Source organism: Pan troglodytes, chromosome 10 (genome assembly GCF_028858775.2).
Source record: "Pan troglodytes isolate AG18354 chromosome 10, NHGRI_mPanTro3-v2.0_pri, whole genome shotgun sequence".
Classification (NCBI taxonomy): Eukaryota; Metazoa; Chordata; class Mammalia; order Primates; family Hominidae; genus Pan; species Pan troglodytes.
In genome coordinates, this window is record NC_072408.2 from 112,829,918 (window position 1) to 112,856,163 (window position 26,246).

General features: G+C 43.8%; 1 pseudogene; it reads left to right on the forward strand.

Moving 5' to 3' along the window:
• The first annotated feature begins 1,086 nt into the window (after positions 1–1,086).
• On the forward strand, positions 1,087–2,225 carry LOC129136621 (hsc70-interacting protein-like; annotated as a pseudogene).
• Positions 2,226–26,246: the final 24,021 nt, after the last annotated feature.

Sequence of the window (26,246 nt, forward strand, 5' to 3'; positions counted from 1 at the left end):
GCAGAAAGGGGAAACCTTCCTCCTTATCTTTTTAATCTAACCAACAATGATAGCCATTCCCATCCCCCAAATGATCTCCCCTCATGCCTGCTGGCCAGCGTTGCATCACCTGGCCACACAGACTTTCTGGAGGCAAGTGAAGGGAGAGTACCCTGAGTGGCTTTCACAAATCACGACTTACCCCTGGGGCTGGAGGAGGACCCAGCCTTTCCAGAGCAGTATGGCTGCCATTACCTAAGACCAAACTGTTGTCCTGGTGGCAAGTACAAAAGAGAAATAATGGCTGTCAGGCAGGAAATCAACAGTTCTGCCACATCTCCGTCCGGTTTCTCCAGCCTTCTCTCACAGCTTGGACAACTTGATTCTCACATAGAGGCTCTAGGGCAGTGGTTTCTCCACCTTTAACATGAATTATTATCACCTGGAAAACTTGTTAAAAAACTTGTTAAAAAAATTCAGGTGCTCTGTTCCCACACTAGCCCTACAATTAGAATAATGAGATCCATGTGTCTCTATGTTTAAGAAGCTTCACCCATGATCCTGGTGCCCACCAAAGTCTAAGGATAGCAGTTCTAGTACAAATCTTGACCCTCAGCTAAAGAGGTTTGAGCACTTACAGCTAGAAGCCCAGGGATACTGCAAATCACGCACTTCTTCTATTGGTCTATAGCTTGTGTTTCAAATTTAACTATATGGATCCCCAAATCCAGACTCCATGTATGCTGTAAACCTGACAACTTAACTCCTTCTTTAGTACTACTACTATAATTGCTAACTACAATTATTACTGTTGTTGTTGTATCTATTTCTTTATTATCACATTTACTATTTATTGAGCTCTTGCCATATGCTGGGTACTATGCAAAACACTTGACATCATTAGCTCGTGTAAAGTGAGCTATTGTGGTAGCTCACTTGAGCACTGTGGTATAATTTTAAAAATATATCTGGTCTTTGTTCCCAGTTCCTGGCACAGAACTTTAAAAACTCTGGGAATTTCCACCCCTTCTGCACGGTCATGCGGAGCCAGCGCCTGGGCCTGGAACCGGGCCACAGTCCCACAGCTTCGACAACCACCTCCCTACCATGGACCCCCACAAAGTGAATGAGCTTTGGGCCTTTGTGAAAATGTGTAAGCAGGATCCGAGCATTCTGCACACCGAGGAAATGCATTTCCTGAGGGAGTGGGTGGAGAGCACGGTGGGTAAAGTACCACCTGCTACTCAGAAAGCTAAATCAGAAGAAAATACCAAGGAAGAAAAACCTGATAGTAAGAGGGTGGAGGAAGACTTAAAGGCAGACGAACAATCAAGTGAGAAAAGTGATCTAGAAATTGATAAAGAAGGTGTGATTGAACCAGACACTGATGCCCCTCAAGAAATGGGAGATTAAAATGCAGAGATAATGGAGGAGATGATGGATCGGGCAAATGATAAGAAAGTGGCTGCTATTGAAACCCTAAATGATGGTGAACTCCAGAAAGCCACTGACTTATTCACAGATGCCATCAAGCTGAATCCTCGCTTGGCCATTTTGTATGCCAAGAGGGCCAGTGTCTTCGTCAAATTACAGAAGCCAAATGCTGCCATTCGAGACTGTGACAGAGCCATTGAAATAAATCCTGATTCAGCTCAGCCTTACAAGTGGCAAGGGAAAGCACACAGACTTCTAGGCCACTGGGAAGAAGCAGCCCATGATCTTGCCCTTGCCTGTAAATTGGATTATGATGAAGATGTTAGTGCAATGCTGAAAGAAGTTCAACCTAGGGCACAGAAAATTGAAGAACATCGGAGAAAGTATGAGCGAAAACGTGAAGAGCGAGAGATCAAAGAAAGAATAGAACAAGTTAAGAAGGCTCGAGAAAAGCACGAGAGAGCCCAGAGGGAGGAAGAAGCCAGATGACAGTCAGGAGCTCAGTATGGCTCTTTTCCGGGTGGCTTTCCTGGGGGGAATGCCTGCTAATTTTCCCAGAGGAATGCCTGGAATGGGAGAGGGCATGCCTGGAATGGCCGGAATGCCTGGACTCAATGAAATTCTTAGTGATCCAGAGGTTCTTGCAGCCATGCAGGATCCAGAAGTTATGGTGGCCTTCCAGGATGTGGCTCAGAACCCAGCAAATATGTCAAAATACCAGAGCAACCCAAAGGTTATGAATCTCATCAGTAAATTGTCAGCCAAATTTGGAGGTCAAGTGTAATGCCCTTCTGATAAATAAAGCCCTTGCTGAAGGAAAAGCAACCTAGATCACCTTATGGATGTCGCAATAATACAAACCAATGTATCTCTGACCTTCTCATCAAGAGAGCTGGGGTGCTTTGAAGATAATCCCTACCCCTCTCCCCCAAATGCAGCTGAAGCATTTTACAGTGGTTTGCCTTTAGGGTATTCATTCAAATAATGTTTTCCTACTAGGAATTACAAACTCTAAATACTTTTTAAATCTTAAAAATATTTAAAACAAATTTAAAGGATCTGTTAATTCTTATATTTTTCTTTACTAATTTTGGATTTTTTTTCTTTGAATTATTGGGCAGGGAAGATACTTATGTATGGAAGATTATTGCTCTAATTTGAGTGAAATAAAAGTTATTCGTGTGAGGCAAACATAACTCATCTGAGGATAAAGTTTGTATTGGAAATGTGGTTCCTGATGCATTTTGACTTGTCTTTTTAAATGCTTTATCTTTTTCTTTAAAGATTTATTTCAATAAAACTAATTGGGACCACCCATATTTCAGTAGGACCTGGGTAGGGATTGGAAGTACTTGGCAGGGCAGCAATCTTGCTGTGTTTTATATAACATGCATCCTTGGGCAGGTTGCCCTTAAATCTTACACTGTGGTGAAGGGATGACTTTTTCGGTAATGCTGCAGTAAAGTTGGAGTACTTAGTTCTGCTCTTGTTCAGTATATCTAATAAGTGTTTCATGTTATTTCCACATAAGGGAAATAAGGGAGTACTTTTCTTTTTATATTTCTATGCTTAAAATTCTCTTTCCTAGTCAAAAATTGCCCAACTCTGTGTTTACTTTCTGCTTGTCACATTTTTCTCCTTTACTTTTCTTGGGCTAAAGACAGGCTTTTTCCACCAGCATCATCACTGCTATCATCATTAACAGCATAATTATGCAAGCATATTTAATGCTGAGTTTAATTTAATATGTAATACATATGGTAATTGTAGGGTAATACCCACAACAACTGTAGCTTCTTACTTGGCCATGAGAATGCTTATTTAAGTGTTAGACTTCCCTTCTGGCAAAATCTTGCCATATCAGAAGACATTGGAAAGAGGGATTCCCTTTGGTGTTTGGTCTTCTACTTAGAAAAAGTTTATCTTGTAGTATTCATCTTTGTATTCTGAAGATAATAAGGTTTGAATTAAATTGATATACACAGAGGGGAACCAATTTTTTTGATCCAATGTGAATTATAAGTGAGATAATCCACAGTTATTCATTGTGGAGTTGTTGAGACTACGAAAGACTCATTGTCTTTGTATTCAGCTCTTCCTTAAATAGTGTAACCATACCCCCACCTCTGCTTGCTTTCTTTCCCTTCCCTCCATTGACAAACAAAATGATAAATTTTCTGTTGTGCAAAAAAAAAAAAAAAAAAAACCTCTGGGAATTTCCTGAGTGATAGGAAAGTCTTTGTTATGCTAATGAGGTGGTCCTGGCAGTTTCCCTAGATAGATTCAGGATGGGAGCTGCTTACCAGTAAGGCCAATCATGTGATTATAGAGCTGGAACTTTCAGCACTCTCTTCCCCATCCTCTGGAGAGGAGAGGGGCACTGGAGACAGGGTTCAATCCCCAATCCCTTGACCACTGATCCAATCAATCATGCCTACAGAATTGAGACTTCAATAAAAACTTTGAACAACGAGGCTCTAGGAGCTTCCTGGTTGGTGAACATGTTCCCTGGATGCCACAGGGCAGAGGCTTCTGTTGTTGGGACCCTTCCAGACCTTGCCCTATGTGCCACCTCATCTGGCTATTCATTGTGTCCTTTATAATAAAATGGTAATCATAAATATCATGCTTTCCTGAGCTGTGTGTTGTCCTAGTGAATTATCGCACCTGAGAAGGGGTCATGAGAGCCCCCACATTTGTAGCCAAGTTGGACAAAAGTATGAGTAGCCTGGGGACCCCAAGTGCAGCTGACATCCGAACTCCAGGTAGTTAGTGTCAGAATTAAATTGAATTGTTGAACACCCAGTTGTGGGATAATTGGTGTTGAAATGCACTCATATAATCATCTGACAACAGCTTTATCAAGGAGATCATTATTCCCATTTTACAGATGAGAAGCTGAGACTAAGAGTGGTTTTACATTCCCATGATCACATAGGAGGAAGCAGTAGAGCTCAAATTGACACACATACTTGTTTAACTTGAGAGTCTGAGCCCTTAATCTAGGGTGACAGTTTAGTAAATATCAGGGAGGACCACTCACATTTTGTGTAAGTGAATGACACTCCTGCTGTTGTTGTGTAATGCAGAGCCCTGTAATCACTTCCTTAGCATTTGCCAAACTTGCCTGATCAGACTCACCTGGGGCATTTAGTAAAAAGAGGGATTCCCAGGCCTCTCCCATAAAGATTCCGATCCAGTATGTTTGGGGTGGAGCCTGGGAATTTTTATTTTTAACAAGCTCTCCTGGTGATTCTGACAATCAGGCAACTTTTGCAAACACTGCACTATGCTGCCTCGACCAGCTTCCTTGCTTGAAATGTATCAATCTACCCTATAACCCAGCCCTTCTCTTTCCCAATTTCTTGTAGCATCTGACACACTCCTGTGCAGAGACTCTGAAGAACTGGATATAGCCTTTTCCAATTTCCACACTGTCACTCAGTCCTGTACTTGGAAGAGTTTTAATGTATGACACAATATGAATCCAACTCAGCATGTCCAAGGCAAAATCCATCAACAGCCTCACTCCTGCTTCCTGCTCTTCCTCCTACATTCTCTAACGTAGTGAATGACCCACCATCCACCCAAACCACCACACCAATGATCTTTGGTATATCTGTGTCCATGTTCTCCTTCACTCTTCACATTCTGGTCACCATTTCCTAGTGATTTCTACCTCCTAAGTAATACAAACCAGCTTCTCCTCTTCTTTTCCACTGCTTATATAATATCCCATTCCATTTTCACCTAGACCAGCTTTCCAAAAGGCTTTCTGCCTTCATTCTTTGCTCCCCATCCCCAACCCTTCTGTATACCACCCCATAGGAGGAGACAGATCATATATTCCAAAGTTGATTGCAATAATATCTCTCATCTCACATGTTCTTCTAGAACCTTGCTACCTCCATCAAGAAGAGGGATGTATTTCCCCTTCCCTTGAATATGGGTTCACTTTTGTGACTATCTCAACCAATAGAGTATTCAAAGTGATGCTCCATGACTTCTTAGGCCAGTTCCTAGAAGATGACTCACATACCATCTTGCCTACTAGGATACTCACCCTTGACATCTAAGCCCTCATGTAAACAGTCAGCTTCCCTGAGATTGCCATTCTAGGAGGAAATCCAAGCTAGCCTATGCAGGGGGACAACATGGAACAGCCCTGAGACTACACAAAGAGAGAGATGTCCAATCAGCCCCCCACTTCCCCAGCCCTGCATTAGTCCAACTCCAGCCACTGGGTGCAACCATATGACAGATCCCAAACCAGAATTGACCAGCTGAGCCTTTTTCTAATTCCTGACCCAAATACATTATCTGAGATAATAAAATAGTTGTTGTTTGAAGTGAGAAAGTTTTGTGACTCATTATTTTTAATGCAGCAATAGCTAAACAGAACCATATTCAATAGGTACAAATGGCCAGAATTGTACAAAGCAATACTATTCAAAGTGTAGTCCCTGGGGAGAATGAACTGTTTGTTACCAATGTTAAGTGAAAAACTTTAGAAAAAATAAATTTAACAATGTTTATTTGAGCAAAGAACAAGTCATGAATGGGACAGCACTCAGAACCAGAAGAGGTTTTGAGAGCTGTGCCCTGCAGCGTAGGGAGGGAGCTTTTATAGGCTGAACACAAAAGTCAAGTGCAGAAATAACTTGATTCATTACAGAAAGGCATTTGCCTTACAGGGGCATGGTCTGGTCAGTTGGATGCCTGTGATTGGCTGAAATTCAGCTATTTGTTACAAAAATATACTCCTAAAATAGGCTTTAGCTTGTTCAAGTACTAAGTTAGGTTGCAGTTTGTTACAAAAACATAGGGACAGCCCCAGGCTGATGGCCTCTGGTTTATTTGCTTTCACCATAGTCAGTATGGAAATTGGGAGTATTTAGAATCTTTCAACAGGGTGAATGTATGCTTCTTGAATCTAATCATTAAAAAATGAATAGACTGGGTTCAAAGAGCAGTCAACTTTTGACTGGTTGATCAGACACAGCCACACTGAAGGGATGAAAAGGGGCTGTAGGAGGAGAAAGAACATGAGACAGAGGCAAGAGTATGAAAGGGGTCCCTGCCTAATGCAAAAAACAGGCAGCATGTCCACAGGACTGAAAGAAAGTAAGGTGTCCTTAGACGAGAGCTCGTCTTAGGAATCCCTTTAACTGCAAGCAACAGAAAACCCTACTCCAGTGGCTTAAACAAATTGTGATTTATTTTTCTCATTGTATAAGAATAGCATCAGTGACATTCTCATAGCCTCTTGGCACTGGGCAGTTCTGTGCACATTAGCCAGTTTTCCAATTGCCAAAACTTGCAACTTTTAGACTGCTTTCTCCAAAGTCACAGAAGATCTACCTGCCCTTAGGTGGCATAACTCTGACGTGTGTGTTCTACACTGGCCCTGGAGTCCCCAGCAGGACTAAGCTGCAGTTGCCCATAAGAGATTGTACTTAATAACTCACTCGATATTGACTTACTTCCCTCCTTTGTCTCATGTTCTCTCTCCCTTATCAGTGTTTCCTGAGAACACTTACCAAATAAACGAATTGCATCCTGTGAAGCTAATGCAGTATGAGCGAGATAGAAAGTGGTAGGTGATAATGCTGGAGAAAGAAACAGTGAACAGAGAGGCAGAGAGGCAGGGACTTGTCCGAAGAAAACACAAACTCCCGTGGCAGAGCTGGAATGAGACCCTGCTCTTGGGATAGCAAAAACAGTCTTGGTGACTCTTCCTATAATGGCTTTACCTGAATTCTTACTTCTCAGGACTTCCTCTCATCAGGCAGCACCCACCAGAGAGCAGTTCTGAAACTGAGACTACCAGATCAAAAACAAACCAGATCAAAAACAAAAAAGACCCATAGGAGCTGGGAGTGCCCCTCCAAGTACATCCACATCATCCAGTAAAAGAAACAGAACCTTGAAGTCAAACAGACTGGTTAGCACGCACCTCCTCCGTTTGCTAGTTGTGTGACTAAGGGCAGTTTCTTAACTACTCTGTGCCTCCTCTGTAAATATCAATGTGCTAATAATCCCACCTCGCTGGATCCTTTCAAAATAAAATGCATAACATTGATAAGTGCCTCGGTCTTGCCTGACACACAGTAAGTGTTCAATAACGGCCAGCCTCCTCTGCAATTTCTCCACACAGTCTCTCTTTCACAACCAAATGGAAGATCAAGCAAAGATGTATTGGCCAAATAATCGACTCCATTTGTCTGGCGCGCCTCAGCCACTTGCTTCACATGACTATTTCTATGAGGCTAATACCTCGTTACAATAACATTGTACTCTAATACCAGTGGGCCCATAAACAGAGGCCCAGCTAAAATAAAACCATTGTAATCATGGCCCAGATTTAATCTCTGGCTAGTGGGCTCCCCAGTGGTTTCACCAAGAGCCAGGCAATAGTCAAATAATCAAACTGCAGATGCTCGGATAGCAAATCGGCTTAAATTTAAACAGTGGCAGAAACCCAAACTACAGCAGGGAGAAAAGAGAGATGAAGAGGGGGAGATGTAAACTTGCACAATGTTGGAATTTCCCTTCCATGGCCTCCCTAGTTAATTGGCCCATAAAATAACCAGGCTTGTTAATGAAAAATAGCCTCATTCCCGAGAGGCACCTAGGTTAGGCGGTCGCTCTGGGCCTGCTTACTGTGGACCCTGCTGTAAGAGCTGAAAGGGATCCCAAGGGCAACATGAAGGCAGAGGCATTATGATCTCCATCCTACTGAGAGCTCACAGGCACTTAGCTACTTAGAAAGAGGATCCTGAGTCACAGAATCAATAGTGAGAGGGAAGCAGAGGCAGGTCCCTTCTAGAGGGTTGAGGGAGCTGAAGCTTATACAATTGGGGGACCGTCTTTGAGAAAAATCAAACAAAACTGCATAGAAAATATGCTCAGCCATCCAGCACCACCTTGTATGAAGGAGACCTCAGCCCTGGCTGACATGTTGATTACAGCCTTGTGAGAGACACAAGCAGAGAACCCAGCTAAACCATGCTCAGATTCCTGACTTCAAAAACTGTGAATAATAAATGTGTGTTTAAGCCACTGTTTGCTGTAATTTGTTACATGGCAGCAGATGACTGGTAGAAGGAAGAGGATAAAAAAGGAAGATACCAAGGTCATTTTGCTAACTGGGTGGGGCAAACCTAGAAATGTTATTTTATTATGCACTCAAATTTTTATAGAATTATTGGAAAGGTACCTTGGAGGTCATTTCATCAAATTCTTTGACTTTTAACTAAAATTGTAACTAGACTAAACCAATCTGCTTCAATTTTTATGTAACAAAGTTGTGAGTTTTTTTGCATGCCATGGACTCCCAGGTGGAAGGTCATATAACCACAGCATGCCCAGATGAACCAAGTGTACAACCATGAGGGGAACCTAAGTGCTTGGGCAGAGGAGCAAGGACTGAATTAAGAGGTGGACACCAATGGCAGGATTCAATCAGATCAAACCCTGGCATTACCCCATGGCAGGATTCAGTCAGATCATGCCTCCTGGCATCACCTCATTGCAAGATCCAATCAGATCATACCTCATTACCCTATGCTTATAAAACCCACCCAAGCCCTCAGCTCAAGGAGACAGATTTGAGCATTTCCCCCTGTCTCCTTGCCAGTTGACTCAAAATAAAGCTTTTCTTTTCTCAAAAGCTGGTGCCATAGTATTGTCTTCTATGCACATCTGGAAGCCAGTCCATTGATTGCTCAGTAACAAAATGAAAGCTTAGGAGACCTGCTTTGATCAGTAGATGAGATTATTTTCTACTTTGTCTACCAACTATTCTTGAGTCCGTGACTCCTTGAGTTGTGTTTGAAACATGTTTTTCTTTCAAAATATTAATCATCTCACTACATTCTAACTTATCCTTTGCTTACGAAAGAAGTTAATTTCATTTCTGCTTCTGCCTAAAATTATCAAAAGTTTTGAGTCAGTGATGTTAAAACGGAGTCTGTATCATGAGTCAATAATCAGAACCCTCACAGTGAGTCCTCCATTCACTTTTAGGAGGCATAATAGAACTGTAGACTTGGAAGTCACTTTGGCAGTCATTTAATCCAAGTTAGCTCAGTGTAGGAGTTCTGGCAAAGGAGACATAAAAGGAAATTACATGCAAAACATCCAGAAAAAAATACTTAAATAAAATAGGCACACTCTTCTTCATCTTTGTCCTCTTTCTTGATGGCTGAAATGTTTTGGGCATGGAACTCAAACTGGCATCTTGGATTATGAAGTAGAAGTTGTGCATTGAAGATGGAACAATAAAATGAAGAACCTGTCTGGACGCATTGGTTCACACCTGTAATCCCGGCACTTTGGGAGGCTAAGGCGGGTAGATCACCTGAGGTCAGGAGTTCGAGACCAGCCTGGTCAACATGGCAAAACCTTATCTCTACTAAAAACACAAAAATTAGCTGGGTGTGGTGGCACACAACTGTAGTCCCAGCTACTTGGGAGGCTGAGGTGGGAGAATTGCTTGAATCAGGGAGGTGGAAGATGCAGTGAGCCCAGATAGCACCACTGCACTCTAGCCTGGGTGACAGAATGAGACTATGTCTCAAAAAAAAAAAAAGAAGAAGAATCTGGAATTCCTTATGACCATAGAGCTGCCAAACTACCCCTTCCTGCTCCCTTCTAGACTTCTTTGTATTAGAAAGAATTAAACTTCTATCTTGTTTAAGCAACTATTAATTTAAGTTTGAATTTTGGGTCACTCAAAGCTGAGCTAATCTTAATATATTCTTTTTCTCCATTTTTAAGATAAGGAAAATGAGCTTCACCAGGATTAAGAATAAATCTACTGTTCCTTCCTATTATAAACTAAATGCCCTCCCCCACCAAATTCATATGTTGAAACCCCAATCCCCAATGTGACTGTATTTGGAGACAGGACCTTTATGTAATAAGAAGTACTTGAGGTTAAACGAGATCATAAGCAGGGGTACCTGGGGAGACCTGATCCAATAGGATGAGTGTTCTTATATGAAGAGACACTAGGGAGCTCACTTGCTCTCTCTTCACCATGTGAGGACACAGCAAGAAGGTGGCCACCTGCAAGCCAGGAAGGGAGCCCTCACCAGAAACCAGCCCTGCCAGACTTTGATCTGGGACTTCTAGCCTCCAGAACTGTGAGAAAATAAATTTCTGTTTCTTAAGTCACTCAGCCTACGGTATTTTGTTGAGCAGACTAATATACTTGCACAGATTAGTCCTCCCTATAGATAAAATTACTGGCCAGAATCTACTGGCAGTAATTTTGTCTATAGGGAGGACTAATCTGTGGAAATATATTAGGGTCTATAAGGGTCCTAAACATTGACCCATGACACAGACTCATTTTAACATCACTGACTCAAAACTTGTGATAATTTCAGGCAATTTTAGTAACAGTATGTCTTCTATTTGTTTTCTTAATGATTCTTCATAAGAATAAAATGTCTAGGACTTTTACCAGCTGGGTGGGTCTCTCCAGAATCTAATGAAATATATTGGCTGTACTAGATTTATAAACCATATCAATGATCCTCTCAGGCATTTTCTCCAAACACTGAACTTCCTCTTCCCAAATATGATCAGAGCAGAAGGAAGGTAACATCCACGGAATCTTTAGGCTCATCTTTCCAGTCTGGGTTCTAGAGACTTCAAGAAAGAGATAGACATGCATAAATAACTTCCAGTGATGACACTGCAAGCAGCCTTAGAAATGTAAGATGTTGGGGGGAAATCACCATACTCTTAATAAACAGTAAGGACCATAACCCCATGTTATTCCTTTTACTATCAGATGGTTTCAAAGCAATGGAAAATGTTGCCTACATAGGAAAATGTTGCTACTCAGGAAGTAGCTTAAGTCAAGGAACCCATCGTCTTTCAATTGAACCAGCATTTGTTCTTTCTGTAGGAAAGAAAATTTTGATTGTCCAGCATCCCTTTCATTTGGGGATGCATGGATCCCCCACTCCAAGTGCTATCATGGAACTGTTAATCCCCCTACTCCAGCTACAGGGGTGAGCCAGTGATCCACAATGGCCAGTCAGATTTTGTCTCTCCAGCCACAGTGATTGGACCACAATAGACATATGACCCAAGTCAGGCAAATTAGTCTTCATTGAGACTTTTCTGCTAAAGCAGTCTGGGAAGATTATCTGTTTGAGGGGGTCTTGGGAAGATGTGAAGTCAGAACTTTTAGTGGCCATCTTCCTCCATCACAGAGAGTTAACCTGTCTGTAGGAGGAGGGAATGCAGCCAAATGCAGAGGGGAAAAGAGCAAAGAGATGGAGAGAGAGAGAGAGAGTATACTCTGAAGATGGTTGATGCCTGGATCCAGCTATGCCTGAAACTTACATTTTGACTTCCCAGATACTTAAGCCAATAAATTTTGCCTTTTCCTTAAGTTAATTTGGTATGGGTGTTTTGTTTTGCTTTTCTGTCATTTATATCAGAAAGAGTGCTAATACACTCCCCATAAAATATGATCTGACTGGATGTTTTGGTACCATTTGTTCAGGTGGGCCACTGCAAGGCAGCACTCTCCCACGTTACCCCACACTCACATGTGGCAGGTCTTCCTTGCTGCCCTCATCTTCTGGCTGCCTGACCCTCAGCTGCCAGACAGCATGGGTGACCTCACTCCTGCAGACCCCTGCAGAGCACAATGACCACGCCATAGCGTTTAGGGCAGGAGAACCACAGTTGGGGCCACTTTGCTGAAGTCTAGCCCAGGCACCTTTAAACTGACAAATACAGTTATCTAAGGGAAAGTGAGCAGACAGTGCAGGGCAGGTTCAGCAAGAGGGAGTTGTTGAAGTTTTCCTGTTGCCCTGACAGGCAGCTTCCAAAGCTGGTTCTGCATGTCCAGCATTTGCTCCAGAGAGAGATGCAGCTTGTCTGCCTTGGCTCATCTGTGTGTCAAGGGGAGGGTTGGGAAGGAAGAGTAAGCACTGATATCCACAGACAAAGAGAAGTGAAGTTGGCTTGCATTTGAAGTATCCAATCCCTGTGACATGCCACTGAGGGTACCGGCTCCCGGGGTAATGCACATTCCTAAGTGTTTGTTTGACAGCCCAGCACTAGGGTCACCATGTCACTGCCCCAGCCTTGTTAGTGACAGCACATCTGGGAAAAAAAAAAAAAAACAGACCTTGATGGCATTTCCTTCCGCTTTGACCTGTGAGGGGCTTTCACAGATGTCAACTCATCTGAGTCTCACACTGAGCACGAGGGCATGAGGGGACAGGGCAGGGGTGAGTCTCTCCCATGTTTTATGTGAGGAGACTGAGGTTGAGAGAAATTAAATCACTTTTGCAAAGCCATATTGGAAGCCCTGGGCCTTACTTCCCCTGCTTTGGCTTTTCCCAGTTGTGTCTCACCTTGACCATCTGATCCACCCACTCCCAAAATCCATGAAGGCCAAAGCAGTCCCTGCATTATCTTGCCCAACCCTGGAATGAGGCAGGAATTTCATCAATACACACACAAGCAAGCCACCCCAACACACATGTATTCATACACACATACATCTACTCACAAGCATGTAGACTCATTCACGTATTCACATGTTATACCTGCATGTATATGCTGTACATTCAAGCATACAGGCTTAACACAAACGCATATGCAAATATTCATGCATACGCATAGCATGAAGACACACACACACATACACACACACACGGTGGAGTTAATACCCTGCCACCCTCCTTAGGCAAGTTCACAATACTCCTAGAACTGATGCCTGGATTCCTCCATTGAGCCGAGCCATCCAGTCTGCAACACCCCCCAGATTCCGGCAATCTCATCCAAGATCAAGATCTGAATTTTTCTTTAGCTATATTCTCCCACGGATGCTCCAGAGCTATAGTACTGTCACAACAGCCGAAATAAAATCTGTCACTAACATATGTAGAAATTCAATAAACAGGAGTTGTGATCTGGTGAAAGACTATGGGACTCGTTCACTGATACCAAAGCCAGACAAGGAGAGCACGCAAATAAAAAAACCATAGTCCAGCTTCACCAAACCAATGCAAAATAGTTCACTGTTACCAAACCAATGCAAAACTCCAAATAAATATTGACAGGTCAGATTAGAAAACTATAGTCCAACTTCACCAAACCAATGCAAAATTCCAAATAAATATTGACAGGTTACATTTAGAAAACTACAGTCCATCTTTACCAAACTAATGCAAAATTCCAAATAAATATTAACAGATAAGATTTAGAAAACCATAGTCCATCTTCACCAAACTAATGCAAAATTCAAAATAAATATTGACAGGTCAGATTTAGAAAACCATAGTCCATCTTCACCAAACTAATGCAAAATTCAAAATAAATATTGACAGGTCAGATTTAGAAAACCATACTCCATCTTCACCAAACTAATGCAGAACTCCAAATAAATATTAACAGGTCAGATTTAGAAAACTATAGTCCATCTTTATCAAACTAATGCAAAATTCCAAATAAATATTCGCAGGTAAGATTTCAGAAACCATAGTCCATCTTCACCAAACTAATGAAAATTCCAAATAAATATTAACAGATCAGATTTAGGAGCATAATCAAAGAAATACGAGAATCATGAAGTAAGGCATCTATTTAATTCACTACATTAATTCAGTCAAAAATATTTAGCATTATTTGAACACTTACTTTTTGCCAATATAGTATTGGCTTCTGTATAGAACAATGGAACAGAATAAATGATTAATATAACTAAGCCTATATATATACATATATAAAAATGGATATATATATAAATGGAAGAGGAGATTTCAGAAATAGACCCATAATAATAATAATGGTGACCATTTAAATTAGAAGAGAAAGGAAAGACTATCCAATACACGGTATTGACAAAACTGCCCTCTTACAAAAGAAAAAATAAAATTAGATCCTACTCCACACCATTCAAAACAATAAATCCCAGATGCACTAGAGTTCAACATAGAAACCAAAACTACGAAGTATGCTCCATAACAAATGAATTCAGACACAACATGACCAGTGGCTGGCAATTAGTTCTCATCTTCAACAGCTCGATAACACTGACCCCACACTTTAAGTGACAAAGTATGTTTTGGGTTTCACTTCTAGCATTATGGTGTGATTTTTAGCATTCTAGAAGAAAACATAGGAGAATGTTTTTACAACCTTGAGATAGGGAGAAGACCTTCCTAAGCAAGACACAAAATGCAGTAGCTGTAACAAGAAAGATTGACAGATGTGAACTACATCAGAATCAAGTCCTGTCAAATTAAAACCAGCAAGTGAAGTTAAAAAGTAAAACACTGTACACAATCCAAACATTTTTCAATAGATAAATCATTAATACCTGATTACATTAATACCTGATTATAATAATTAAACTTGATTACATAATTTATCATACAATCATTTTACAGACTCTTAAATAGTGGTTACAAAGAATGATGCAAAGTTACATGTACTGGTATGAAAAAGTCTCCACGACATAGAGCTACATGTCAAAAATGAGTCACAAAACTGGTTAAATAGATAGGTAGATAGACAGATTAGATAGGTAGATAGATAGATATGTAGACAAACAGAGAAAGAGAGAAAGAGAGAGAGAGATGATAGATATAGATCCCATTCCTTTTTAAAAAGTGTTTAAAAACTATGAAGCTTCATAGAAAATGAACTATACTCATAATGAACTATTAATGGCGATTATATTTAAGGAGGAGAATGGAGTCAATAGATGAGGGATGAATTTAACTTTTCACTCTATATGCTTATGAATTGTTGAGTTTTGACAAAGAGAAGGTATTCATGGATTTCTTTGTGTGATATATAAAAGGCAAAACCATAACATTTGGAATTAGACTGTTCAGCTGCCAACCCGACTCAAGTGTTTATTAGCTTCCTAACCTGCAGCAATTTGCCTATCAAAATAAGGCAAGAACACCTACCTCATAAACATTGTATGAGCAATGAATTAAGTAAGTTAAAACTACTGCTTATTGAGCACCCACTGTATACCAGGTTTTTAAAATGCACTATTGCCTTTTAAATACACTATTCTACTGAACTACAGTGTAGTAAAAGCCTTGTAAGGTTGCTATAGCGTTTTGCATGTCAGGAAACTGAGACCCAGAGAAGTGAAGTAAATGGCCCAAGATCACAGGGCTGGTAAGTAGCAGAGCTAGCATGAGACCTGTGTCTTTTCTGCTCTAAGACCAGTGCCAGTTCCTCCCATGTTCACCACTCCAGGTCCTTTTTTTTTTTTTTCTAAGAGGAGTGGTGCTTACACTGGGCTTAGGCAACACCCCAGAATAAACCTCAGATCAGCTGCACTACAGCCCCCAGCCTAGACCCTGCAGAAAGGGGAGCAGGAATTACTGACTCAAAGCCGCAGTCGATTACTCACAGACGACGTATGCAAGCTCCCATCTCCCACTTCCTCTGAAATAGATAACAACAGCTATTTTAGCCTGAAATGCCACTGGCATAAACGCATGAAAAGTCATAAATCTGGAATGATAAAAACTCATTGTAAAATAGCAGTCAGGGATTTGGATGATAAAACCCCATACCCTGCTCCAGCCAGCTGGGACCCCCACTCTGGAGACGCCCAGCCAAAGAAGGGAGAAGAAGAAAAAAGGGGGACATAGGGGAGATCAGCACCATATACAGTAGGAGGCTAATCAGAACTTTCCTTGCCGGAAGCTGAACAGACATTTAACACCAGGAATGGCTAACTGCATATTTTGAATTGTTTACAGCAGTGTACACAGTCTGATTTCTCTCTGTCGACTCCAAATTTTCATGAAATCCGATATACCTACAAATACTGACTAACCCTTTTAAAAGGGCTATTATGTGCTAGGAACTGTTCTAGGATTTTCCACAAATTAATCCATCTAATTCTTACAATAACTCAATTATTATTCCAATTCCCCAGATGAGGAAACTGAGGCACAGACCAGTTTGGTAAGTTGCCCAAGGTCCCAAAGCTAGTAGTAAAGTGACAGGCCCAGGCAGTGTGACTTCAGAGTCCTCACTGTTCACCATCATTCCATATTTCCTCTCAAATATTTGGCATGGGGATAGGAGGGGGATGCATCAAAATCAAAGAAGGGGCTGAAAGTCAGGTCTGGGTTGACGTAGTGCAGATAGGTTAGTCTCAAGCAGAAAAGGACCCTGAGAATGTCAAGAATACTCAGAAATCTAGAGAAGAGGTCAGGCGCAGTTGCTCATGCCTATAATCCCAGCACTTTGGGAGGCCAAGGCGGGTGGATCACCTGAGGTCACAAGTTCGAGACCAACCTGGCCAACATGGTAAAATCCCAGCTCTACTAAAAAAACACAAAAATTAGCTAGGCAGATGGCATGCACCTGAAGTCCCAGATACTTGGGAGGCTGAGGCAGGAGAATCACTTGAACCCTGGAGGTGGAGGTTGCAGTGAGCTGGGATCGCACCACTGCCCTCCAGCATGGGTGACAGAGCGAGATGCCATCTTAAAAAAAAGAAACCTGGAGAAGAGAGTCGAACTGCTGAGGGGATGGAATGAGGTTTCAAGTCAATCTGATCTGGATCTCAAGGGTTCTGGAGCCGTTGTATGGGTTATGTTTCTGAAAGACTTTACCACTTTCCCTCCCTCAGATCTCTCTTGGTGGTCAGTCCTAATGTGTGCTGGGTGTGGCATCCTCAAGTCCCTTGGCAGCTGGGCCCCTCCCTTTCAGTGCCTCTTTTAGGGCTCAGTTCTATTATACCTTTGTCCTTACTTGGTTGTGTTAGGATTTAAAGGGATTAATCTCACCTCTGCCTCACTGCCCCCAGGGCAAAATACATCTAGAATTATAAATACAGATGTCCGATGGAGGATAAACTAGCACCTATAATCTTGGTACTGCTTAATTAGAGAACACAGCCAACTTCCCCTGGTTAAATAGGTCCTTGCAACTTTTCCCTAAATCTAGCCCAAAGTTCTTCGGTGGAAATTTCTGTGATGATGAAAATGTCCCATATCTGATCCCAAGGTGTTTACACCTTGGCAGGAGGCTAGAGTTGAAGGAGAATACAGGGCCTGCACTCTGCACTCTAGAGGGTGCCATTTGCTCCCTGTCTGCAAATGCACTCATGGAGTTTTGCAGTGCACCACCTGAGCAGCTGTCTGTGGGAGCTCTGGAAGAAAGCCTGCATCCTGCAGACAGGCCGTTATGAAAGGAGAAAGAGAGGAAGAGGTGAACATCAATCAGATTAAGCTCTCCTCATCCCTTGAGGGAAGATCCAGCAAGAAAAAAGTAGGAAGTGCATTACTTCCAAATTCTTTACCTCCTGGAAAGTGGGGCAAAATTTCCTCATGAAACCATGAGAATAGGTGAAGAAATTTCTCCTAAAGAACTGTCTGGGTCAAAGCACCCAGCTACTAGTTGGCTGGAGGGAAGATTCCTCTCCACACCACAACATACCCAACACCCCCACCCCACCACCACCACCACCACCAAATGCTCTCAGGACTGACACAGCCAGGAGACTGATAAGACCAAAAGTCTTTCACTGGCTAAGATCACCCTTAGTCCACAAAAATGTTGTATGGGGCTGCTGTGGAGGGCTAAGTGAAATCAGCATTCTTTACCTCTCTCTCTGCCTTAGTCCAGTTAGTCATGCTCCTCCTCCCTTAAAGAAGAAGAGTCATAATTTTAGCCACAATTTTCCACACTACCTAGTGCCTTAACAAACAGAATTTATCTGGCTTCATCCTCACACAGTCAGGGAAGCTCCAATTCCAATCACATTCCTTCCAATGAGTTTGAGGAGTCAGGGGTGGCAGGGGTTCAACTATGCTCACCAATGTCCCCTCCCAGCCAAGAGGCATCAGCCGCTGCTGCTTTTCTCTCCTGTGCCCGCGGTGACATCTCCTGCCCTCCTCACATCCTACCCAGGTTGGGTGAGCTCACAGCTTGACTTATTCTTCATTCCAGCCCCTCTGAAATGCTACAGAGCTGAGCCACCTGGAGCCACCAGTGTCTGACAAGAGTCACTGACAGTGTTCCCTTGACTTTCCCACCTACTTTGTGACCATGGCCTCTGTCTGGGGCTCTGCCTTGGACAATAAGCAGTGTTAGGCAGATGGCGAGACACGGAGATGACACACATGTGGCTTGAGGGCAAGAAGAGGGAAGCTTTGATGGGCTGAGCATGATGTCTTCCCTGAGGAATAAGATTCGATCTAAGACCTGAACAGTGAAAAGAGGCAGCTATGCAAAGGGGTTGAGGCAAGAGCAGTCTAGGCAGAGGGAACTTTGTGCAAAGAGCCCGGGGCCAGGACAGGCTGGCTTGTGTCTGAGTAACAGAAAGGAGACCAGTGTGACTGAAGCTAAGTGAGCAAGGACAAGATTAAGATAATGTCTCTAAAATGCCTGAGATTTCTTAAGTGCTTAAAAAAATGGCAGCTGCTTGCAAAGGCAAGTAGCGCACAGAGAAACAAATGTTTGTCTCTGTTTAGTATCTTTTGATGAGGGCCTACTCTTTGCCAGCCACTGGGCTAGGGACTGCCTTGAGTGATTGTGGTGATCATATTCTGGTCATGAGAGAGGGATTGCTTTTATTCCCATTGTACAAACGGATTTTGCCAAATTGAGCAAATAAAAACACAAAATGCCTACTTAAATTTGAATTTCAAACAATAGATAATCTTTCAGTTCAAGTATATCCCATGCAATATTTGACACATACTAATGGAGAAATGAAATACAATGAAGAAATTGTGTTTTACATTGAAATATGTATTGCCCACCTAATAGATGCCAGGTATGGCCCAGTAAACAAAGATAACAAAGCCTGACGTCAGCCCTTGAGGAACACCTACCATTGCTCTAATGGAGAGCATTACAGCTCAGTCTTTCTGGAGGAAATTAGGTGATGAAAATCAAAATCCTTAAAAATATTCTTATTTTTTGGCCTAGAAATTCCACTGTATATGACTTTCTGACACATTAGCTAATTTTGTAAGTTCCTAACATACATCATTATTTTTTTTGCAGAGCAGGCTACAATTGCAAAACATCATTTCTTCCATCAAAACAAATAACATGCCAGGTGTAATGGCTCACTCCCATAATCTCAACACTTTGGGAGGCCAAGGCAGGTAGATCACTTTGAGCTCAGGGGTTTAAGAACAGTCTGGGCAACATGGTGAAACGCCATCTCTACAAAAAATACACAAATTACCAGAGTGTAGTGGCCTGTGCCTGTAATCCCAGCTATTCAGGTGGCTGAGGCATGAGAATCATTTGAACATGGGAGGCAGAGGTTGCAGAGAGCCAAGATTGTGCCATTGCACTCCAGCTGGAGCAACAGTGAGACCATCTCAAAACAAAACAAAACAAAAACACAAACACAAACACACAGAAAAAAACAAATCAAAAAGAAATCATGTGGACTAATGTCCTCTTTTTAAAAAATGTTTTATTTCCATTGGTTTTGGGGAACAGGTGGTATTTGGTTTCATGAGTAAGTTCTTTAGTGGTGATTTGTGAGATTTTGGTGCACCCATCACCGGAGCAGTATACACTGCACCAAATTTGTAGTTTTTTATCCCTTACCCGCTCCCACCCTTTCCCCCAAGTCCCCAAAGTCCATTGTATCATTGTTATGCCTTTGCATCTTCATAGCTTAGCTCCCACTTATGAGTGAGAACATACGATGTTTGGTTGTTTTCCATTCCTGAGTTACTTCACTTAGAATAATAGTCTCCAGTTCCATCCAGGTTGTGGCGAATGCCATTAATTCATTCCTCTTTATGGCTGAGTAGTATTCCATGGTATATGTATACACCAGAATTTCTTTATCCACTCATTGATTGATGGGCATTTGGGCTGGTTCGATATTTTTGCAATTGCGAGTTGTGCTGCTATAAACATGTGTGTGCAAGTATCTTTTTCATATAATGACTTTTCTTCCTCTGGGTAGATACCCAGTAGTAGGATTGCTGGATCAAATGGTATTTCTAATTTAGTGTGGAGATTCCTAATGTCTTTTTGGTCATGATTAGGAACTGTTATGGTTTGACTTGTGTCCTCCCTCAAAAGAAATTATGTTAAAGGCCTAACCCTCAGTACAACCAGCTGACATGAAGCCAGGCATCAGAGGATGAAAAGCAATTCCAGTCCCACAAAATCAAGCGTTCCCTTTTTTTTTTTTTTTTTTTTTTTGATGCAGGTACACTCCTGCCAGTTTAATAACTAATAGTAAATTTTTTTAAAAGTTTGTAATGTTCTTTGCAAATTTGATTAAAAGATTGTAAAAGATCCTGGCCAACATTGAATGATATGTAAATGTCCCATAACAAACAATCATAACTGGCTAGCATTCTATAAACTCACTGCAGCGTCTCAGGCCTCAGGCCAAGAAAACTCTGCTGTTTCACGTCTCTCTCTTTCACGAGCCCTGTCTTCCTCCCAAAGGCTGTGTCATCTCCTCACCCCATGGGCTGTGTTCTTTACAACCGGCACTGCCTGTGACCCACAAAACTCCTGCAAGACACAGGGAGAAGCTCTGAAGCTGAGGCAGGTTAGAAAAGAAAAAATTTCTGAAGGCTGGGAAAGAGGAGATTATTGAGTCCACATAGTCAATGTCACTATCACCATCACCATGGTCATTGTCTCCTTCAGAAGAGTTTATTGAGCATCTACTAGGCCCCAATACTGGAAATATAGCATGAGAAACACAGTGGAAGTTTCTGTCCTCCTGGAAGTTCCATCCTAGCGGAAGAGAGACCATCAAAAAACTCCAAGCCATTTCAGACAATGATACATTTTGTAAGAGATGCAACAGGGTGGTGTGGTAGGGAGGAACTTGGATGAATTAAGGAGGTAAGATAAGAAAATGAGAGCAAGCACCATTGCAGGTGAGATAAGGAAGAGCTGTGAGGCTGGAGATTCATGAGGAGAGTTCTCCAGGCAAAGGGAGCAGCACAGGCCAAGGCCTGATATGGGAATGGGCTTGGCGTGTTTGTGGGGCTGAAAGAAGATTAGTGCATTTGTGCTGTGTGCAATGTACAGCAGGGACAGGGTGGGAGATGGGGTGGGAGAGAAAGGAGGGGCTTGTAGACCTTGAGGAGGAGGTAGGATTTTGCTCATAGCTATTATTTATTGAGCACCTACTATGTTCCAGGCATTTTACACTCTTTAAATTATCTTTATAACCACACAAGGTTGATAAAATGACTGCCATTTTATGCATAAGTACAGTAACACATAGAGAGGTTCCAGGATGTGTTTATGTGCCACAGTAAACGGCAGAGCTGGAATTTACAGCCATATTCATCCAACTGCAAAGCCATGCACCTCACCACGACAGCACGCTTGGTGAAAGGTTAGGAGTTTAGTAGTTACGGTGCCTCTGCAGGCTCCCCTCTCCTCCTTCCTCTGCATACCCCCAACTGCTTGTGCCTCCTCATTTGCTCTGTTCTTTCTCTCAAACACCTGTGGTATGTGAAAAATCTGAGGGCCAGGGCAAGACAGCCTCCCTAGAACCTTCCATGAGTCTCAGAGCCCGGGACTGTGTCAGCAAAGCAATGTTGGAAGGGAAATCTTTGTTCTCTTGATGTGTTTTTCCATGCAGTAGCAGGAGCTCTCCTGGGGTGACACTCTTGGCTTCTTTCTGCCCCCTTTCTCACCCTCTTTATTAGTCCATTTTCATACTGCTATAAAGAATTGCCCAAGACTGGGTAATTTATAAAGGAAAGAGGTTTTTAATTAATTCAGATCAGCATGGCTGGCGAGGCCTCAGGAAACTTATGGTGGAAGGTGAAGGGAAGGAAGGAAGGCACCTTCTTCACAAAGCAGCAGGAAGGAGAACTGCTGGGCGAAGGGGGAAGAGCCCCTTATAAAACCATCAGATCTTGTGAGAACTCACTCACTATCATGAGAATAGCATGGGGGAAACTGCCCCCGAGATTCGATTACCTCCACCTGGTCTCTCCCTTGACACATGGGGATTATGGGGATTACAATTCAAGAAGATATTTAGTTCAGGACCGAAAGCCTAACCATATCATCCCCCAGGGAAGAGGGGAGACTTAACCTGATTGGTGAAGTTGAAAAGCAAGTTCTTTTGCCTTCCCTTACTTCCTGTCCCCTCTCCTCCCCACCCCTCCTGTCCCAACCTCTTTCTTTCCCTCCCCTCTCCTCCTTTTCCTTTCTCTTTCTCTCTTTTCCTCCCCTCCTGTCCTCTCCCCTCCCCTTTCCTCCCCTCTCCTTCTCTTCCTTTCCCTCCCCTCCCTTCCCCTGCTCTCCCCTTTCTTTCTCTTTGCCTCCCCTCCCTTCCCCTCCTCTCCCCTTCCCTTCTCTTCCTTTACCTCCCCTCTCCTTCTCTTCCTTTCCCTCCCCCACTCCCCACTCTTTATCTTCCTTTCTCTCTTCTCCCCTCCTCTCTTCTCCCCTCCTCTCTCCTCCCCTCCCCTCTCTTTCTCTTCCTTTCCCTCCCCCACTCCCCACTCTTTATCTTCCTTTCTCTCTTCTCCCCTCCTCTCTTCTCCCCTCCTCTCTCCTCCCCTCCCCTCTCTTTCTCTTCCTTTTCTCCCCTCCCTTTCCCCCTGTCCCCTTCCCTTCTCTTTCTTTCCCTCGTCTCCCCTCCCATCTCTTTCCTTTCCTCCCCTCTCCTTCTCTTCCTTCTCCTCCCCTCCCCTTCTTTCTCCTCACCTCCCTTCCCCTCCTCTCCCCTTCCCTTCTCTTCCTTTCCCTCCTCTGCCCTCCTATCTCTTCCCTTTCCTACCCTCTCCTCCCCTCCCCTCCCCTCCTCTCTCCTTCTCTTTCTCCTCCTCCCCTCTCCTCCCTTTTTCTTCTCTTCCTTTCTCTCCCCTCCCCTCCCCTTTCTTTCCTTTTTCTTCCTCTTGGCACCTTGCTGCCCACATGCTCTGCTCTGCTCCCTACCTCACACTGAGGGTGTCCTAGGGACAGGCTCTGACCTCACTGGCACAGGAGGTTCAGAGCTGCCTACTGCCTAGTCAGCAAGTCCATCCGTTCCAGGGTTAGTATTAACACATCCACTAGCCCACAATCTGATCCACAGCTAACTCACCTCCTGCTGTTTTTTGAGGAACTAACAGTGGGAGAAACACTTGTAGGGGAACAATTTATGTTCGAGAGTGTGTCACCATTATTAGGCACCCACTGCATACCACCATAAAGCTATAGTTTTTATTTTACTAACAGGCAATAGTCTTAGCCCACTGTAACTCCCTAGATTACTATGAGAACCAGCTGAGATAAGGCAGTGAATGACAAGGTGGTCCAAAACCATAAAATCCTGTTAATCAGAATGCATGGTGGTGGACATGATTAAGACAGAGATCGAGACACCCTGAGAGTACAAGTAGGATCTCAGAACCAGGAATAGCCAGAGAGTGTGAGGGCACAGAAAGAGACATGAGGCACAGCCTGCCCTCAGCAGCACACAGCAGAAGGGGGGTGGGCCGTGGAGTTAGAGAGAACTGGGTCAGAATCTTGGCAGCCCCATTTACTGGCTGTGACGTGAGCCAGTTCCTAGCTTTTGGGCCTAAATTCATCTCAGTTTTTCCATCTGTGAAATGGACGGGCCATCTGCTCCTCTGCATGCCAGCATCCATGCCCCTCTTCTGGCCATGGCCTCCCAGTTTTCCTTGAGGAGCTGCCTTTCCCCACTCTCAGGTGATGTTGTGAAGCAGACCACTCCCCCAGGTCCAGCATGGGCATTTGACAGATCTGTGCAGTTTGAGCATCAAACTCCCACAGCCTGGTGGGTTGTTCTGAAATGGACAAATAAATCTGTCCTCATTCTGACACTTCTATTGAAACTCTCAGGAAAAGAGAATCTCTTCTATTCAGATTGTGAAGTGGGTAAATTATAAAACTGGAGTTGTCATAAGAAAAGTTGCCACAACAAGCAGCCTGATTGAAGAGGAAGTACAAGAAGATAGGACTAGGACTTGATATCTTCTGAACCCTGGATCCAGCCAGACCTGAAATCCTAGACTTTTTGGATGTAAATAAATAAGTTACTTTAATTTTGAGGAAGCTAATTTAAGGTGCCACCTGTAAACAAAAGTAATAGAGCATTTAACTTAATAATAAATTCCAAGTGCTTATGTCATGGGATCCTTGGGGTGTCACTTCACCAGCCGGAAACCTCTGCAGCCAGCAGTGCCTTCTGCCTGAGTACTGTTTGTGCCCGCTGGACTCAATTCCACCCACTTGGCCCAGCAGGCTGCGCTTGGCTTGCACTACTGGCCCAGATTCCACACCTGCCAAGGGCAAGCCAGGCATGAAGCAGCAAGGGTTGTGTGAGCAAGCAAGGGCAGGGTCTGGCCACTGCACACAGCCAGGCACACCAGCTGCTGCAGTGGGGCAGGCAGCTCCAGGCACTGGCACAGGCATCGCCTCCAGCAAGGCTGCAGCTGAACCAGACATACCACAAGTGGCTTCTGCTGCAGGCACCAGTGTCTGGGCAGGGGGAACATGATAGCACCTGAAAGCTCAAAGATGCCAGAAACTGCAGAGCCCTGAAGAGGGTGTTACAGCTCTGGCTTGGGGAGCCCCTAGGTCTAGGCTCCCTGAAGGGCCACAGCTCTACTCTCCTTCTTGTCACCTGCAATGTGGCAAGCAGGGGGATGTGTTTCAGCCCTGTTTGTGTTACAGGTCTTTCAGTCCCACCATTCAGCAGGTCCTGAGTTCTTGTCCCACATTCAGGAAGGATGAGGTATGCGGACAACTAGAGGATGAACAAGGCAAAGAGGTGCTTTATTGAGCAACAGTACAGCTCTCAGGAGATCCAAAGTGGTTAGCTCCTATCTGCAGGCAGGTCATCCCAATGAAGGTGAAACCCTCAGCAGAGAGAAGACCTGCAGTAGGTAGCTCCTATCTGCAGGCAGATTGCTCAGACATCCCAACATCTGTGAGAGTCTGGCTGAATCTGGGGATTTTATGGGCTCAGAAGGGAGGAAGTGCATGCTGATTGGCCCATGGGCGGCCCAGAAAAAGCACCATAAGTTCTCACTCTGGGCCACAGACTCCACCCAGAACTGGCAGCCCAACCCCCAGGCTTCAGGCCCTCCCTGGCTTGAAGGTGTTTCACCAAGGACCCACTCCTTTCTGCCCAGGAACCTATCTGCCTCCTGCCATCAACATGCTGTCCAAAGTACCCAGGCTATTCCTGCCAAGAGGCACCTGCAGGCCCATACAGAGCTGCCCTCAACACCTCAGCCTCCCTCACATGCTCATCGGTGCCCAAAGTCCACAAGGGGCCAAGGCAGCAGGGGGTTGGTGTATCAGCACCACCCCAAGTGTGCACACACCCAGCAGGGTTGTGACAGCACTCAGGCTTGGCCACAACTTTGCTTCACCACAGGGTGGGCACCAGGAGCAGGGAGAGGCCAGGCAGTGGGAGCAGTCACTTTCAAGCCTGTGGGGGCAAAAAGCTTCCTGGGCCCCCAAGAAGGGATGCCCAGGTCTGCAGCATGCACCCAGGGAGCATGGGGCTCCTGCCCCACCCACTCAGCAGGGGGCAGGGCTCCCACCAGTTCCCAGCTCCTGCTTGCTCTTTCGCACAGACTCTTTCACACAGAGTCCACAGCCCCAGCCACACCTCCCCCGTTGCAGCTGGTGTCTTCGCAGCAGCCACTACAGATAGGCCACTGCTGCCATCACTTTAGAGCCATGCCTGGCACACAGTAGTTACTCAATACCTGAAAGCAAGAGCCATATCTGGGATCGAACATAGGCAGTCTGACCTCACAGCCCATAGGTTTAACACAATGTAAGATTTTTTTCTGAGATTCCATCAATGGAGTGCTGAATTCATT